The sequence below is a fragment of the Balaenoptera musculus genome, chromosome 1 (assembly GCF_009873245.2).
Source record: "Balaenoptera musculus isolate JJ_BM4_2016_0621 chromosome 1, mBalMus1.pri.v3, whole genome shotgun sequence".
NCBI classification, from domain to species: Eukaryota; Metazoa; Chordata; class Mammalia; order Artiodactyla; family Balaenopteridae; genus Balaenoptera; species Balaenoptera musculus.
The window spans coordinates 6,934,014-6,950,401 of record NC_045785.1 but is presented as its reverse complement, the minus strand read 5'-3'; the positions used below and the strand labels follow the sequence as shown (position 1 = coordinate 6,950,401).

The 16,388-nt window shown below is 57.5% G+C and overlaps 1 protein-coding gene across 2 annotated transcripts in view; it reads right to left on the bottom strand.

Annotated features, from left to right (window-relative positions):
* SPSB1 (splA/ryanodine receptor domain and SOCS box containing 1) overlaps positions 1–16,388 on the bottom strand; it is a 70,209-nt gene that overhangs the window by 41,419 nt on the left and 12,402 nt on the right. The window contains exon 1 of one of the 2 annotated variants that reach the window (XM_036831673.1): positions 11,700–11,896. The exons of the other annotated variant lie outside the window; for it this stretch is intronic. The gene's annotated coding sequence lies outside the window, so the exon portion shown is untranslated. Of the gene's footprint in view, positions 1–11,699; positions 11,897–16,388 lie in introns of those variants that run through there. 2 annotated transcript variants of the gene reach the window in all.

Below are 16,388 nucleotides of genomic sequence, written 5' to 3'. Positions count from 1 at the left end.
AAGAGAGCCAGTGGGCACGGCAGCTTTGAGGGTCCTCAGACTCGCCCCCCCCATTCCTGGGCTGGGGCCCCCACCCCTCACTCCCATCATTCCAGGCCAGCCCGTCCACCAGGAAAACACTGGGCCAGAGGCAGGCAGTGACCCTAGAGGAGGGAGGTCCCATCTCACCTTCTTAGCCACTGCTCAGGGGGCCATTGGGGCCACCATTCAGACCCCACCCACTGACTTTCTGCCGGCACGTTGGGCGGCTCCGAGGGGTGATGCTTCCTTACCCAAGAAATCTCATGAGCTCCAAAGCCCCCCCCCAAGCAACCAAAGGCAGGCAGAGCAAATTCAGCCCCACAGAGAATACTCTGCTGGACCGCTCCAATGCCAGCCGCCAGCCCAGCCGCGCTCCTGGCGACAGACGGGACACAGGAGGTGCGGGGGGTGGCGGGCGGGTTACTATGACCACACAGACCTCAGACTCCTTGTAGCATCTTCTCTGCTCCTGGGAGGAGCCAGGGCAGACGAGGGGATCCGGATACCTCTTCCCTCGAGTTTTTATGGAGAAAAAAAATTCAACCGCAGGGAGTTTTGTGCCAGCCCAGGAAGCAGGGCCACCCAAGTGAAAAGGCGGCCTCACCGGGCAGCCAGCTGCTTTTAGAAACACACCCTGCTCGTCCGCCACAAACATTAGTCGGCAGCTAAAAGAGGGAAGTGAACGAAACAGCTCTCCGGATAAGACGAGGGCTGAGAGGATGCTGGGGGCAAAGCTAATGATAGGATCCAACTCCGCCACCCAAATGTGTCCAGACAGCCTCATGTGGAGAGGGCCGCGGGGGTGAGCATGCCAGGCTGTCACAGGACGAAGCGGGAGGGCGAAGGGGCTCCCCCCACCCCACGCCCAGGGCCCGGGGCCAGGCTCTGCGCTGGGCCCACCTGAGGTCCTGGCCCCAGGCCCCTTCCCAGCCGGCCTCCAGCCCAGCCCGGCCCAGGCTTCGCTAGGGGTCTTCCCAAACGCTCATCTGATTGCACTGCTTCCCTGATTAAAACCATCTGGAGGGCATCCACGAGACACACAGGTCACCTAGGCAAGTTTACCAAGTGCCTGCTATGTACCAGGCACGGGGCCACCTCAAGGATGATGGTCAAACTCTCACATATGAAGGCGTTTTATGACCCGGTTCTGACTGCCTTCCTGGCCTCATCCCGGCCCCCTTCCCTGCCCCTGCCCTTCCCGAACACCCACCAGAAGAAAATATGCACGCTGTCCCTAACAAGTTGGGGTGGGCAGCTGAGCCGTCTGCCCAGCACCGGGCTTCTCTTGTTCTGGTGATGCAGCTCGATTCTGTCTTGGACTCCCTGACCCCACTCCTGCCCCCGGCCTCTAGGGGTGGGTACACAGCCTCGGTCTGCTGCATGGGGACATCACCCACCCTTGTGACAGTGAGTATGCAGGCCAGTCAGAGCCAGTCCTGAAACTTTTTTTGCTCAAATGACCTTCTGAGAATGAGGCCAGGAAGAAAGAAAACAGATGCTTAAACAGAGAGAGGTAATTACTGATGCCAGGGTTTGAGCTTCTGGATCCAGCTGCGCCTGAAATCCCTTGACTTTTTAGCCGCTTACAGTTCAGCAAACCACTTGCCTTTTGCTTAGGCTGTGTGGATTGAGTTTTTTTATCTCTTGCAACTGGAAAGTTCTAACCGACCCAAAAAGCCAAGCTTTTTAAAGACTCCACTTTTTTGCTCATGCTGTTTCTTCCACCTGGAACGTCCAGGCTTTCTTATCAGGCTTTTTCCCATGTGTACTTTGAGATTGGACTCAGATTCCCTCTGGAAAGCCTTCCCAACCTCTCCCCGGTGTCATTTCGATGCCCCTATGCTGTGTCTTACGCTGTTGCACCCATGTGCTCTTTCTGTCTGTTCACGAGTTCCTCAAATATGTGCTGGACAGCCAAGCCCTGGCCCTCAGTCAGCTCGGTCCAGGTGGAGAGATGCTGTGACTACTGATTTTCTCACCTGTCCCGCCCTCCTTGCAGGCAGGGACCAGGCTGCTCTCACTGGGCACACAGCAGGATAATGTCTGCAGAAGGAGGGAGCAACCCTGCCTCTCGGTGGTGTACCTTATCCACGGCCGCATTGTGTGCGATGAAGGGGCAGAAATCCAAGCCCGTCCAGGAGCAAACCCCGGACCATCCATCTATCCAGAACCCGGCCACCCTCACCACCTCGCTGCTCCCTCCCTGGCCCCAGCACCAGCTTCCTCTGCCCTGACTGCCCTGTGGTTTTGCTGGGGGGAGGGCAGGGGGGAGGAGGTGCCTCACAGCCCCGCCTCCTGCACCTCCTTGTTCCTCCCCCCTGACCCTCCCACGCTGTGTCCTGCCTCACTGGCCTTCTGGCTGTTCCTGCCACATGCCAAGCTCCTACCTCAGGGCCTTTGCACTTCCCAAGTCCTCTGCCTGGTACACTGAGGCTGGGTACCCAGATGGCTATTCCCTCACTTCCATCAGGCCTCTGCTCAGGACGCCTCATCACAGAGACCTTTTCCAGCCACGCTACTTTAAATGGCCACCGTTCTTTGCCCCCAGAACTCCTGCCTCCACACTTTCCAGTGACATCCACTTGGTTGTCTGCTTAGGACCTGTCCCCCTGTAAGAACACCTGCCTCATGAGGACAGGTGTCTTGTTCACTGCTGTGTCCCAGGGCCTGGAGCAGCGCCTGGCACACAGTAGGTGCTCAGGGAATACCTGTTGAATGAGAGTGGCTCTTTCCGTTCTGAGAAGCCACTTGCCCTCACCACCATGCTCCGCAGAAGCAGGGTCTAGGGTCCCCTCCTACACCACTTTCCTAAATGGGGTGGTCAGGCACCTATATATCTGCCCCTGACCTGCTCTGGAACCTTCCCCCAACTGACCTGCAGACCCCTTATTCCTTGAGAACTCAGTCCCCAAACACGGCAAGAGCTCATTCCTTCACAGCCCAAACCATCCTCAGTGTGCCCGGCCGGCTGGTACCCAGAGACAGGGGCAGCCTCGGTCCCTTCCCTCCTCCCGCACCGGGTCCTCTCTGCTGGAAACCCGGGGCAGAAGCAGCTCCGCCAGCTATACATCCCGAGCCCCGGCGCCCCAGCTCCCACTGTCCACATAAGCCCTCCATTCAGGGGGCAGCAGCCGGCGGGGCGGGGCGCTGGCTCCCAGACGGGGCTCCCGCGGCCCCCCACTGCCCGCTGGCACAGACTGGCTCACGAGATGCCTCCCATCACAGCCCCATCCCTGCCGCCCTCACCCACTTGGTTTTCCAAGAAAGAACGTGTCTGGTCTGGCCCCGACAATGCCGGCCCCGAGACACGGAGAACAGACTTGTCCCAAACACGACTGTCTGGACGTTGTCTGGCCCCACGTCGGCTCTAAGAGGTCAGGGGTCACAGGAGTTATCGTCCCAGAGAGCTGTGGCTCCGAGGCGGTCACGCCCGTTTCCCAGGGAGCGTCTGGGCGCCGGGCGCGATGCTGGCTGCCTGTCCACCGCCGGGAACCACACACAAAGTTCCCTTTATGGGAACAAGGCGGGCCCGGGCACTGGCAGTTTCGGCCTCAGGGAAACTCAGGTTTGGGTTTTCTCTGAGGGCACAACCGGGCCTTTGTCTTGACTTTGCCCATCCCCACCGGGGCTGGCCTCCTTGCTGGGTACACGGCGTCCAGGACTCAAGCCCTTCCAAGCTGACCCTTCCGAGGCTGGGCACCAACACACACCACCGAAGACAGCACAAGGGATGTTCCCCACCAAAACCTCACCGAGGACCTACTATGCACTGAGCAACGGAATCGCAGTGGAACCTGCTACAGAGGAGGGTGGCAGATGTGACAAAGCTAATTAGGCCAATTCACTGATGCTGGGAATTGCTGAGAGCCCCACTACGTGCTGGTGCTGTACCTGCAAAGCGCCGTCCACCTGGAGCCCCTTTCAACTGCATCCGACACACCAGCTAGTTAAGAAAAGCATGAACGTGTGATTACCCAGCAGGGCTTCAGCCCCCTACTTCGGTACACAAAAAAGATATGGCCTAAAAAACCTAGGAAAAAAGAAATGGAAAAAACCCTAGGAATTGTGACCGAATGGAGCAACCAGGATGCCCCGGGGAAGAATTCAGGCGGCCGAGGGGAGCTGGTACACGTCAAGCCTGCACGCGAACCCCTCTCTGGGGTCTGTATCCTGGTTCTCCTTCTTGCAGGAAAAGTCTCCCCCCGAATTTCCCACTGGCCACAGGGAGGAAGGATCCGAGAGGAGGGAGGCAAGAGGTCCACAGTCCCACGGTTCTGAGGTCTGGCGCTCGGCCCCTGCCGTCTGCGAGCACTGCAGCAGAAAGGTATTGCTCATCACCATGGGAGCCCAGCAGCGGGATGTCGATGGTGAGGACATCATCAATTGTCTTGCACAGGCCCAGGGTGCTTTAAGGATCTGCAAAGGCCACTTCCCCAGAATCTGCCCAGCTTGGGCTCCTGGTGCCCAACGACCCAGGGGCGGCCAGGTGCGAGAAAGAAACCACCTCCTTGGAGGGAGATGGGCCTGGCGTTCTCCCTTCTCTGCTCTGTGCGCATCTGGGTTCCATGAAGCCTGAAAATTAAGCCCAAGTTAAGCCCTCTGTGGCAGACAGGGTTCCAGGCCCGGGGGAGGGGCAATGCCGCCCAGCACTGACTCTGGGCACCAGGCGACGTCGGGGTCAGCCTTGCGCCCGGGCCACACAGCAAGCCTCTTCCAAGACCCCCCATGATCTCTGCCAGCAGGCCCTGAGGGATGGCCCCCCAGGCCAGCCAGGGGGAGAAACAGAAAAACCCCAGCGATTCTGCGGAAGGAGCATGCCCTCGGCTTCAGCCCAGCAGGAATCAGTCTGTTCCATCTAGACAGTCAAAGCTGCCAGCCCAGCTAGGACACTTCAGGGAGCGGAAAAGGTCGGATGCTCAGACCGAGGGTCGGGAGTGTGGATTTCCTCTCTCTGATGCGGCCAGGGGAAGGAGGGCCACCGGCAGGCGCATCCGGCAGGCGCTGCTGCAGGGGCGACAGAGTCCTCGAAGGCCAGCGAGGGGAGGGGCCGCCCGCCTGCCCCCCAACATGCGCTGCCCCTCCGCAGACAGCATCAAAGAATGACGGCCAGGCACTGTCACCGTGGGGAAGGTCACACGGGGGTCAGTGCCGGCAGCACGGGAAGGGAGTGACCTGTGTCCAAGGCCCATTCAGGAACCTCCCTGCAAACCCAGACGTCTGACGCAGCCAGACAACAAAGGACAGGGGGCTGGCGGGGAGGGCTGGAGGTGTCTGATGGTCCAACGCGGCACGCCCCTCCATCACGGGCCCCCCCCACCGCTGCAGCTCGGCCTCCTGCTGACCATCGGAGCAGCCGGACCGGATGTACACCCCCGCCTGCATTAGCTCTCCTGACCCTCTGGATTATTCTGCCACTTTTTATACTCCGTGGAAGCAGAGGTGGTCCTGGCCTCTCCAGAATTCGGCGCAGAACCTCACAAGCGCATCTCCCCCCAGCAATTATGCCACCTCTCACAAGGCTTTGAGAAACACGCGTCACCCTGGGTCTTATTCACAGAAACCCCTTCTCAATCAACCATCAGGTCAGAACTTTGAAATCCCACTTTGCCAAGAGGTCACATCACGATACAAACTGGGGAAGAATAACAAATGAGAATCTGTCGACAACTTGTGAAAGTGAGAGACGGGCGTGGGCTTTGGATTTGACAGCCCGGAGCTCAAATCCCAGCTCTGACCCGTCCCCAGCTATGACCTGAGATGTTCTGGGCCTCAGTTTCCCCAGCTGCAAAGCAAGGATGTAACCACCTGTCTCACAGGGAGGGTCTGAGGGTTTGGACGATGCCGGGACACACGCGTCCCAGCGCCTGGTACACGCCGAGCGCTCGCTAATGACAAGCTACAGAGATGGGGCCAAGACAAAGAAGAAGGAGCCCAGGCACCAGGGACTAAGCCCCAGGGGTCTGGGTCGTTAGTAAAGAGCCACTCAGGACCCTCACAGGATGGGAGCTCAGGAAGAGCAGGCACTGAAACCCCCTGCCTGATGCCGTTCCTAGGTGTGAGTTACCGGGGATGGCCTTTGCCCACCTGTGAGACAAGACTCATCGTGGCTGCTTCCCCAGCGGGGGAGAGGCTGCAGTGAACAAATGAAGAGTGAGGGCCCAGAACAGGGCCACACAGCGAGCACTTGGTCAGCAGTGCCCACTGGCACTGATCTTGCTGCTGCCGCATCCCCAGCCCCACTCTGCCCAGGGACTGTCCCCCAAGGTACCCGCTGCAGCTGAACAAACCTCTCCCGTGAACTCGGCAATGCCCCTGGCCAGGACAATGCCCCCATTCCTGTCTCTCACCACTCAGCATGATTCACATCGTAACACCGCTGAGATTAGGCTAGTGTGGAAGTCCATGGCTCGTTACAGCAACAATCAGAAGCTCATTACAGAATGGTGAACCTTCCTCTCGATGGGTCATAGATGTGATGAAATACAGCATCAACGAGCGGCCCGTGTCTGTCTCCCGCACTGGTTCGTGAGCTTCTGCAACAGCTCTCTTACCCATTTTTGGCTGAATAGTCAGTGTTCACTAAAGGTCTGAGAACCAAACTGCTGGAACACCTCTCTCTCGGGTACCAAGGTGATGCCTGACAGGTCAGGGGGAGTTTAGATCAAGTGCAGGGCCTGCTGCCCCCCGAGAAAGGGCCCAGGTACTTGGAGGCCATTCTGTGCCATCCAGGATATTTGGAATTCCACCACACACACGTGCTTTCTTTGTCAAGACTTCTGGCTTCACCCTTCATGTACCACTAACCCAGAAACTCGACACTCTGAAGAATCGGCTAAGCCCAAGGAATGCAAATGTTTAAGGCCCACCGCCTGTGATGTCTCTGCAGACTAAACTGAGGAGGTTTAAGAGCCTTTTTCAGCTGTGTGTGTGTGTGTGTGTGTGTGTGTGTGTGTGTGTGTGTAGAAGAAGGTTCAAAAGAAAATAGGACTATTTCCAGTACCTGCAATTACACTGCTACCTGTCCCACTGCCTCGGCCTGGGGAGGGGGTCAGGGACTCAGGAACTGAGACGTGAACAGAGCAGAGGAGAAGCAAGATGACTATTTTTAAAGGTGAGGACGGTCTTCCACTGGAGCCTGACCCCTCCCGGTCATGCCAGCCTTTCATGAGCAGAGCTTCCTGTAATTCCGTTCTACGAAAACCAGCCACGGTGGGAGGTGTGGCTTCAAAAACACCAGTGATATAAACGAAAAGTCCCCACAAGGAAACAAGAGACACGGAGCCCACCATCCAGGGCACCGTCAAAAGGAAAGACGTGATCAGTGGGAGTGGGGGGCAGCCACACAGGGGTGCAGTCAGACCCTGCGGCCGGGATAAAGTGATGGCTGAAAACGAATCAGCTGATTCAGCCCCATCGTGTTCCAGGCACTGTCTTAGGTGCCGGGCTGCCTAACTACGTAGATGGAGCCCCCGTCCTCGTGGAGACAGACAGTCCACAGAATCTGAGCCAATATGAGCTGATTAGATCAAAGATGCTAACTTTCCCATGGTCAGTGAAGAGGCTGGCTAGCTCATTCATTCATTCATTCCTCCAACAAGTTCCCACTGAGGCCCCACCAGGTCCCAGCCAGTGCGCTAGGCAGGCACCAGGACCGGACCATGATAACCGAGATCTCGCCCTGGAGGGTGTTTCAGGGGCTCCCACCACATCCCCCAAGACTCCCACGGCCCCTCCTGGATTCCTTACAAACCCCAAGGCCCAGCTCTGTATCACCAGTTCCCAGGGTGACGTGGGGTGAATCCACCTGGCTGGGGGAGGGAGGGAGGGAGGGAGGGAGGAGGTGTTACGGGTCGACCCTGAAGATAGAGATGCACCCAACATACAGAGGGCAGTCCTGGCGGAGAAACAATAATGGTTAATTATCACCCTCCAATCTATCTTATTGCTGCTATAACCTCCCTGCCTAGAACAATGGCCAGGACATAGTGGGTGCTCAGTAAATATTTATAGAAGGAGGTTTCTGCCATGTAAATTTAAGAGGGAGGCAAACAGAAACCAAAGATGGGTGGGGGGATGCCCAGAAACAGTGAGAATCAGACACCCACCTGGACGTCTGGAGGCCTTGGCGGAGACCTCTGGCCCTGTCCTGAGCAGGTAAGTCTGGCTGTGCAAAAGAAGTCACCTGACCCAACGGGCGTGAAGTACGGACTCCTCTCCACCCTTCTGAGAGTCCTACCTCCGACTCCAGCACCAAGCAGGCAGGTGGCCAGCCCGGGGCCAGGCCCAGCCAGGGTCCTCCCAGGAGGTCTGGGGGTGGATGCTCGGGGACAGGAAAGGCGGGGAGGCAGCAGCTCGGGTGGCCACACTAGCGGGTGTGGACTCAGGAGCTCGCTCCAACTGGGCTGTCCTGTCTCCGCCCACCAGGCTGGACAGTGCTTTGAAGCCCCGCCCTTCGAGAAGTGGCCCTACCAACATCACCCCTGACCCTAACCACACCAGACACGCCTGGGCCTGGGGGAAGCCTGCACTTCAAAGCCCCAGAAAATCCATCACCCGCTGCCACTGAAATCCAGCTGTGCTCTGCCCCTTCCCAGCCCCTGCGAGCCCCTCTCTCTGAGCCGGGTGGACACCTGAGGCCTTCTCCCCACTCACAATCAGCCTCGCAGGCCAGGACTTCACCAAGCTCCTAACCCCGGGTGGCCCCCACCTCCTCCCCAACTTCAGAGGGGGACAGCGTCAGCCCGGGGTCCCGAGGGGGGAGGGGGGTGCACTGTCCTCGTCCTCCCAGACGGCCTCCTCTCCTGCAGTCCAAGGCCCCAGATGAGGAGTAGCCACTGGGGGTGAAGCCCTGTCCTGAGGGAGGTGCGGTGTGTCCCACGGGCAGGGTGAACGGCACCTGGCCGTGGTGGCCCTGTCCGTCTCTCTCGCCAGCCTGCCGGGTCCACCCTCTGCCTGCAGCCCACGTGCCGCTGCTGCTTGGTGTCTTCTCTGCACTGTCCGCTCGGTTCCCACCTCCCAGTCCCCACCTACCCTCCAGGATGCGCTGCAGCCCACCCTGCCGGGGGCGGCCGGACCCTCCCGCCCACCCAGATGCTCCAGGGCAGGCCCAGGGCACCGGGAGGTCCCAGAAGAGCCTGGGCGCAAAAACCCAACAACGGTTGGTCCCTCCTTGGAGCTGGTCCTGCACCAGTCATGCTGTGTTATGATTACAGCTCACATGACTGTCCCCACCACGGACGGAAAATCCTCAGGGGTCCCTGCTGTGTCCAGAGCCCGGCAGAGACACTGACCTGGGCGAGCCGCCCGAATTGCCAGACGACCAAAGATCAGTTCTGTGAATGAAGGAAACAACGGCCTCCGAGGCACCAGCCGCAGGTAATTAAGTCCTTCCTTTTGTCCTTGCGGTGATCCTCACGCCCATTCTTACACACGTGTAAACTGAGGCTCAAAGAGGCTAAGTCACCTACCCAGGATCCAGGATGAAAGCCAGAATCAAAACTCATGGTCTTCCCAGGCTGCTGGAAGCCTGACAGCAGAGGCGAGGGTGGCCTTGGGGACAAAGAGGAACATGGCTGGAGGGCCTCGCGTCCTACCTCCTGTCCCACCGCTGCCTGGAGATGCCTTGCCTCAGGCAGGGCCTACACAGCTGGGGGGGGAGCACAGAGAGGAGGCAGGGGCCAGAGGGGATGGACCGCACGGGCAGTGCAGACCCAGGGGGGCCAGACTGGGGGAGGCACGCGCGGCCACCTCCCCGGCCAAGGACCCAGGGCCATCAAGGGCCTCTGGGTTCCCACGTCCATCTTCGCCCCTCACCGCATCAACCCAGACCCCCTGGCCCCGCCCTCACCAGGCCACAGGAAGCGCCGGCTCCCCCCTGCCCACCATACACACACGCAGCATCTTCCCGGAAAGGAAGCGGGAGAGCAGAGGCTTCCTGTGGTCCCCACCTGGCTGTCAGGGGTGCGACCGTCCACGGCATCCCCTGGCTCCCCGCTGGCTCCCGGGGGACGCTTGGTCAGACCCTCCCACCCGCCCCGGACGCTCCAGGGCAGGCCCGGGGCACCGGGAAGTCCCAGAAGAGCCTGGGCGCAAAAACCCAACAACGGTTGGGACTCCCCTCAGGCTTTCGCCTGTGTCCCCCGCTTCCTGTCTGTGCGACCAGGGCAGGACGGAGCCCGGCACATGGACAGAGGCCGGAAGGTCAATGGAGAATAAAAAGCATCCACCCAAGAAGCCCACGGATCTGTGAGGGCTCAAAAAAACATCGGTCCCCTTTTGCCACAGGAAATCAGCTGCGTGCGGCTTCTAAACCGTCTTTTCCCACACGGTGGCCTGAAAATCTCTACCCCACACCTGCGCACGTGCATGCGCGCACGTGCACACACACACACACACTTCACCCCTTCACCTCTTGACTTGCGAAGGCAATGAGTTTGTATTCTGCCTTCCACCCTGGATCCTGGACAAATTACTCAGCTTCTTTGAGCCTCAGTTCCCACATCTATAAAAATACCTAAACTGAAATACCAGACACCTAATACCAGACACCAAATACCAGACACCTAAAGTGAAAACCCTGGAGTCCTGTTGATTTTGATGATGGTATTTATTAAGCGCTTACTGCACACTGGGGACCATCTAAGCTCCTAAGCATATGCACATCCCCTGCCACCAGTGAAAGATCACTTCCCTTCTTCCCTTCCTCCTCTCTCTCCAGTTCTTACACATCTGAACGGCCAGCTTCAGTGTCACCTCCTCCAGGAAGCCTTCCTGGATTCACCTTCTGACCTCATCAAAATCCTCCAGAACTCCACTCACCTCTCATTGCCTTTATTACCCGCTGCCTAACATGATATTGTTTGAGAGTTATCAGTATATTTGCCCTTTTTCCCTTCCAGAAAGCACACGAAGCAAGCTCTCAAAGGCCAGGATTAAGGATTGTAAATTCCAAGGCATGTTCCCTCCTCGGAGCAGGAAAGCGCATGGATGGTAAGGCCCCCACCCCACCTCAGGCCTTGGAGCCCAGTTATAGAAAGGACAGCACCTGGCAGTTCACCCACGTCAACCCATTCCATCCATGGGGTCCTCTGACACCCCCCCTTTCACAGATGGGAAACTGAGGCCCAGGTCAGAGAGGCAGGAAGTACCACAGGAGGACTCCGGCCACCTCTATCTGACTCCGAAGCCAGGTTCATAACTGCTCCAGCCCCCGCATCCAGACTAGACGCGGCTTCTGGGGCGGCATCCTCCAGAGAAGAAACCGTGGGCCAGAGACACCAGGCAGCAGAGCACCTGCGTTTGTGCTCTGAGGCACAGGGACACGTGGGGGCTCTGTGATCCCCAAACACTCCCAGACCTGTTGGGAAGCAGCGACTTCTCTGAGGCCCTGGATGCCCCCTGCATTGATCAGCCCCTTTGCCACAGCCCGTGCCTCCTCACCAACTGGCATGGCAGGAGCCCCAGGACCCAACCTCAATGCCAAGTCTGCTCTGCTTGGCCAGTGCCCACGCCAAACCAGCATGCAGACATCACACGGTGGAGCCTGCGTGGGCAGACACAGACACACACACACAGACACACACACACACACACACACACCCCTTGCCCCTGGGGGCTGCCTCTCACCCCTTCCCCAGCAGAATCTACCGTGACTGGGCACACCACCACCTCCAACTCACCTGAAGCAGGTGGCCTGGCCATCTGGGCAGTGTCTCTTTCCCAGGCCCAGTCCCTTGGGAGATGCAGCCAGCCCCAGGGCCGGCGAGGACGGCTGTCTCACCTGGCACCTTCCCCAGGTCCCCCTCCCCAACCCTGCGGGACAGGGCTGAACGGGGAAGAGCCTGCAGGACCCAGTGGCCGCTGCACCTCCCTGACCTCCCGCACCTGGTCCCCACTGGTAAATGACTAAGCGATTTCCACCTCGGAGCCCGCCTGGCAAGAGGCCCCGCTGGCCGCGGATCGGCACCAGGATGCCCGGAGCCACACGCAGTAAACCCATAATTGGCGAGTCCTCTTCTTGGGAAAGAAAACCCCCTCCATGTTTTGTTTTGTTTTGTTTTCCCCTTAAATGAAACAAATCCACCCACGTAGTTACTGGAAACTGAAGCATGTGAAACTGAACCGTTTGCAAAGAGAATTAGTCAGCAACCTTGTGAGCAGAGGAGCGGTCCCTCTGTGGGTGGAACTGCCTGTGCTCTCCAGGTTCCTGTCCAGAAGGGGAGCAGGGCAGCACTGACCTCCATGCCAGGTTCTCCAAAGTCCAGGTGATGCCCTGGGGGTGGGTCAGCATGAGAATGCCTCGCCATCTGAGGGTGAGTCCACTGGCACCAGGTGGAGGGTGAAATGCACTTCTCACTACTGTACACGGGCAATGGTGATAAGCCCAGGCTCAGGGTCAGGCTCACTTCCAAATCCCACCCCCTGCAGTGAGTTGAACCTCCAGGTCTCAGTTTCCTCATCTGTAAAATGAGGATTACAGAAGGTGCCAGGTGCGTTGTCAGATCACCAGAGACAATCTAGGGGAAGTTCTTTGTGCCTGGCGCTAGAGAGGCAGCCATAAATGCTGACTCTTGAGAAGGTGCCTTTCGTTGGGGAGCTAAGGAGGGCACCGACGTGACTGTCTTAGGGTTCTGTTCCTTGGAGCTCTGTCCCTCTTGGTGCAGTGGAATTTGCTGAGCTGGTTCCCAGCCCTGTTGCTTTATCCAGGCTGTGGCACAGCCAAGTGGGAACTGGGACAGGCCAGATGCCAGGAGGTACAGGTCTAGTCCCAGCACCCTAAGCCCCAAGCTGGGGACTTCCCTGGTGGCGCAGTGGTTAAGAATCCGCCTGCCAATGCAGGGGACACGGGTTCGAGTCCTGGTCCGGGAAGATCCCACATGCCATGGAGCAACTAAGCCCGTGAGCCACAACTACTGAGCCTGCGCTCTAGAGCCTGTGAGCCACAACTACTGAGCCTGCGTGCCACAACTACTGAGCCCACGTGCTGCAACTACTGAAGCCCGCGCACCTAGAGCCTGTGCTCTGCAGCAAGAGAAGCCACCGCAATGAGAAGCCCACGTACCGCAACGAAGAGTAGTCCCCGCTCGCTGCAACTAGAGAAAGCCCGCGCTCAGCAACGAAGACCCAACACAGCCAAAAATAAGTAAATAAATAAGCCCCAAGCTGTGTGATTCCACTGGGTTCCTTGGCCCTGCCTCTCTCATCTGTACAGAAAGGGCACAAACATTCTATTCTGTGTTGTTTCTTTAAGAACAAACAAACAAAAAACCCACTAAGTTATTTAAGTTATTTGCCTACTTTAAAAAAAAAAAATTCTGGATTCCTGGCTTCTCTTAGGGGAGAAAGAAGTGGACGCTATAGTGCCCTGGACTCCACATCTCTGGGTGGGAGAGGCCCCCGCCTCTACAGGACACACGCATGCTCTGTGCCACAGTCCTCATTCCGCCCTATAGCCTTCCACTGGCTGCTTCATTTGCACCTCCTTCCTGGTCCCTGGGGCCATCTGAGTTTGTGACCCGGTTTAAAACCCTAATTTTATTTAGGAGCACAACCTCAGCCACTTGTCACTGGAAATATCCACAGGAAGTGTCCCTGGGGAAGGTAATTAAAGTCTGATGCTTAAGACTGGTTTTTCTCAGAGAAAGACATGACAATGTAAGAAGACTTATGCCCCACTGTGGCCAGGGGAAACCCAGGCAGGGGGCAGTAGTTTGCTGAAATTCTTTACGGGATTTACTAGAAAAAGAGCAGAAGCATGTGTCCAGGGTCCTGTCCTTCACTGCCCGAACTTCCCTCCCTCTCCTTTGGCTTCTGAAGCCAAAGAGGGCTCACTCGTCGGATCTCGCCCCTCTGGATGTGCAGAAGGTGGGCAGTGGGTCAAGACGCTGACAAGGACCCTTTAGGAGGGTTCCAGCACAGCTGCTCACAGGACGGGGAGCCCCCAGCTTTCCGAGCTGGGTGGCTATTTCATTTATTTAAGGGGGCAGGAGAGAGAGGATTCAGCAGACACGGCTGAGCCTACTCACAGCTCAGCAGAGATGCTGAAACTGTCTAGTGGACGTTTGAGGATATTTTCAAGTTGTCTGGGTCCCTCCTGAAGGGAGAAGTCAAGACTCAGGATCTCCCGTTTCCCTGCCTCACCAATGACACTTGGCAAATTCAGCCTCCACTGCAAAGGGCCAGCCATGGCGACACAGCAGGGCGAGGCTGGACCTGCCTCGACCCCGCATTGCAGCATCACATGAACCCGTTCTCCCCTCCTTGCCTTGGCTCTCGTGCCTCCTCCACCTGGGGCACCCTTCATGGGCCCTCTCCTTTGCTTGGCTAAGGCTTCTCTCCTCCAGAAAGGTTTCTCCCCCACCATCCCCCTGGAGCACCGCAGGCACACCCGTATCACAGAACTTCCACTGTGCGGTCTCCCGGTGACTGCTGCCTCCTGACCCACTCCCCATCCCCGCCAGATCATGAGCCTCCTTACGCCCTGAGGCCATGTGGGGCAGTGATTCAGAGCAGAGCACAGACTGGGTCTGCGTCCAGCTTGACTTCTTGGCTCTGTGTGATCCCAGGCAAATGATTTGTTTTCTTGTGTGTGCTTCAGTTTTCCCATCTGTAAAATGGGCATAATAATCCCCACTCAACGGGGTTCTTGGGAGCAGTATAAGTTAATGCACGGAAAGTGCCGAGAACGATGCCTGGAACATAGCAGATGCTCAGTAAACATTAAGCAAACTGGTCTAAACACAGGAGGAAAGAGTGGTCCATGTGCGCACGTCTGCTGGGGATACGCACAGCCTTGAGCCCAGTTTGAGCAACTGGCACTCACTGTCCCTGGTCACCTCACCTTGGCATCCTCCACACAGCCCAAAACTCCACCTGAGCAGCCTTCAATAGGTTCTTTCCAAAACCGCACCGCTTCCGTGAGATGACGAGACGTGAGGTCGTCCAGTCCTCAAAACTCAGCTCATGGGCTTCCCTGGGGGCACAGTGGTTAAGAATCTGCCTGCCAATGCAGGGGACACGGGTTCGAGCCCTGGTCCGGGAAGATCCCACATGCTACGGAGCAACTAAGCCCGTGCACCACAACTACTAAAGCCCACGCGCCTAGAGCCCGTGAACCACAACAAGAGAAGCCACCGCAGTGAGAAGCCCGCGCACCGCAACAAAAGAAAGCCCACGCGCAGCAACGAAGACCCAACGCAGCCAAAACTAAATAAATAAAATAAATAAATTTAAAAAAAACTCAGCTCATGAGCTGCTTGCCCAAGAAACCTCCATGATCGTACCTGCCTACATCGCTACCAGCACTTACGGAATCAGGAAAACTGCAATCCCCCTACCTCGGTCCTACCTGCAGAGAAATGAATCCTGCATTAGCTCCTACGGTTTACACTCTGAGCCTCGAAGAGACAGCCTCCCACTGCTACAATATCCAGAAAGGCTGGGTACTACCTGCTTTGTCTTATAAAGAATTCAGGGGAAGCAGTTACACCAACACAACATATGGTCCTCAAGAGTCTCCCGTGACTGAAGAAGGGAAAGCCAGCCCCACTTTTCGACTTTGTCTGAACACAGCTATTTTATCTGGCTAGGATTGAAGTGTGGTTCAATCCAAGGAGAGAAGTCCCCATGGAGGCTCCAAACCTACCTTCCTGGGAAGAAAACAGAGATCCCATCCTCAAACCCATAACATGGTGGATAAAACCACATCTTGTGCCCAACACGCGGTAACTCGGGCAGAACCATCTTGGGTGCTGCAGCTCACCCTGGTCCCGACATTTATCTATTCCTACAGGTCTACTGACGCATGTTGCAGGGAGGGCAGAGGCAGGAGTGGGTGGGAGAAGACCACCCCTAATCTGCCTCTAGGAGAGTGGCTCCCAAAATTATTTTCAGCAGCTCCAATGATTTCCCCCCCAAATTAAGCCTTGTACAAAACTCTACCCCGCTCAAGAAAAAAAGAAAAGAGAAAAGTTGAAGTGCTCTGTTCAAACGGCCTTCCTGCTCTGTGTGGCGTTCCTGAGGCTCTGTGGGAAATCAGGGGCTGGGGAGGCGGTGTCCACACAGGCATGGGACGGAGCCCTGCACAGCCTCCCGAGCAGGGGGTCCCGGGACGCCCAGTGCCCCTTGTCAGAGCCGCCGAGGAAACAAGAGCACAGTTTTAACCCCCCAAAGCACAAGAGCCCCATCTGACCCTCCTGGGGCTTCATTGTCATCCCTCAGCCCAATCTGTCCAGAAAGGAGGATGTGTTCCTGCGCGCAGCTGAGCCGAATGATTGGGTGGTGCCCACTGCCAGTGTGATGCGGAAGCGGGGCTCCAGACACTGGCCTCTGCCCTTGCCTGTGTTCACATTTTTCCATTAGGGCTTCCC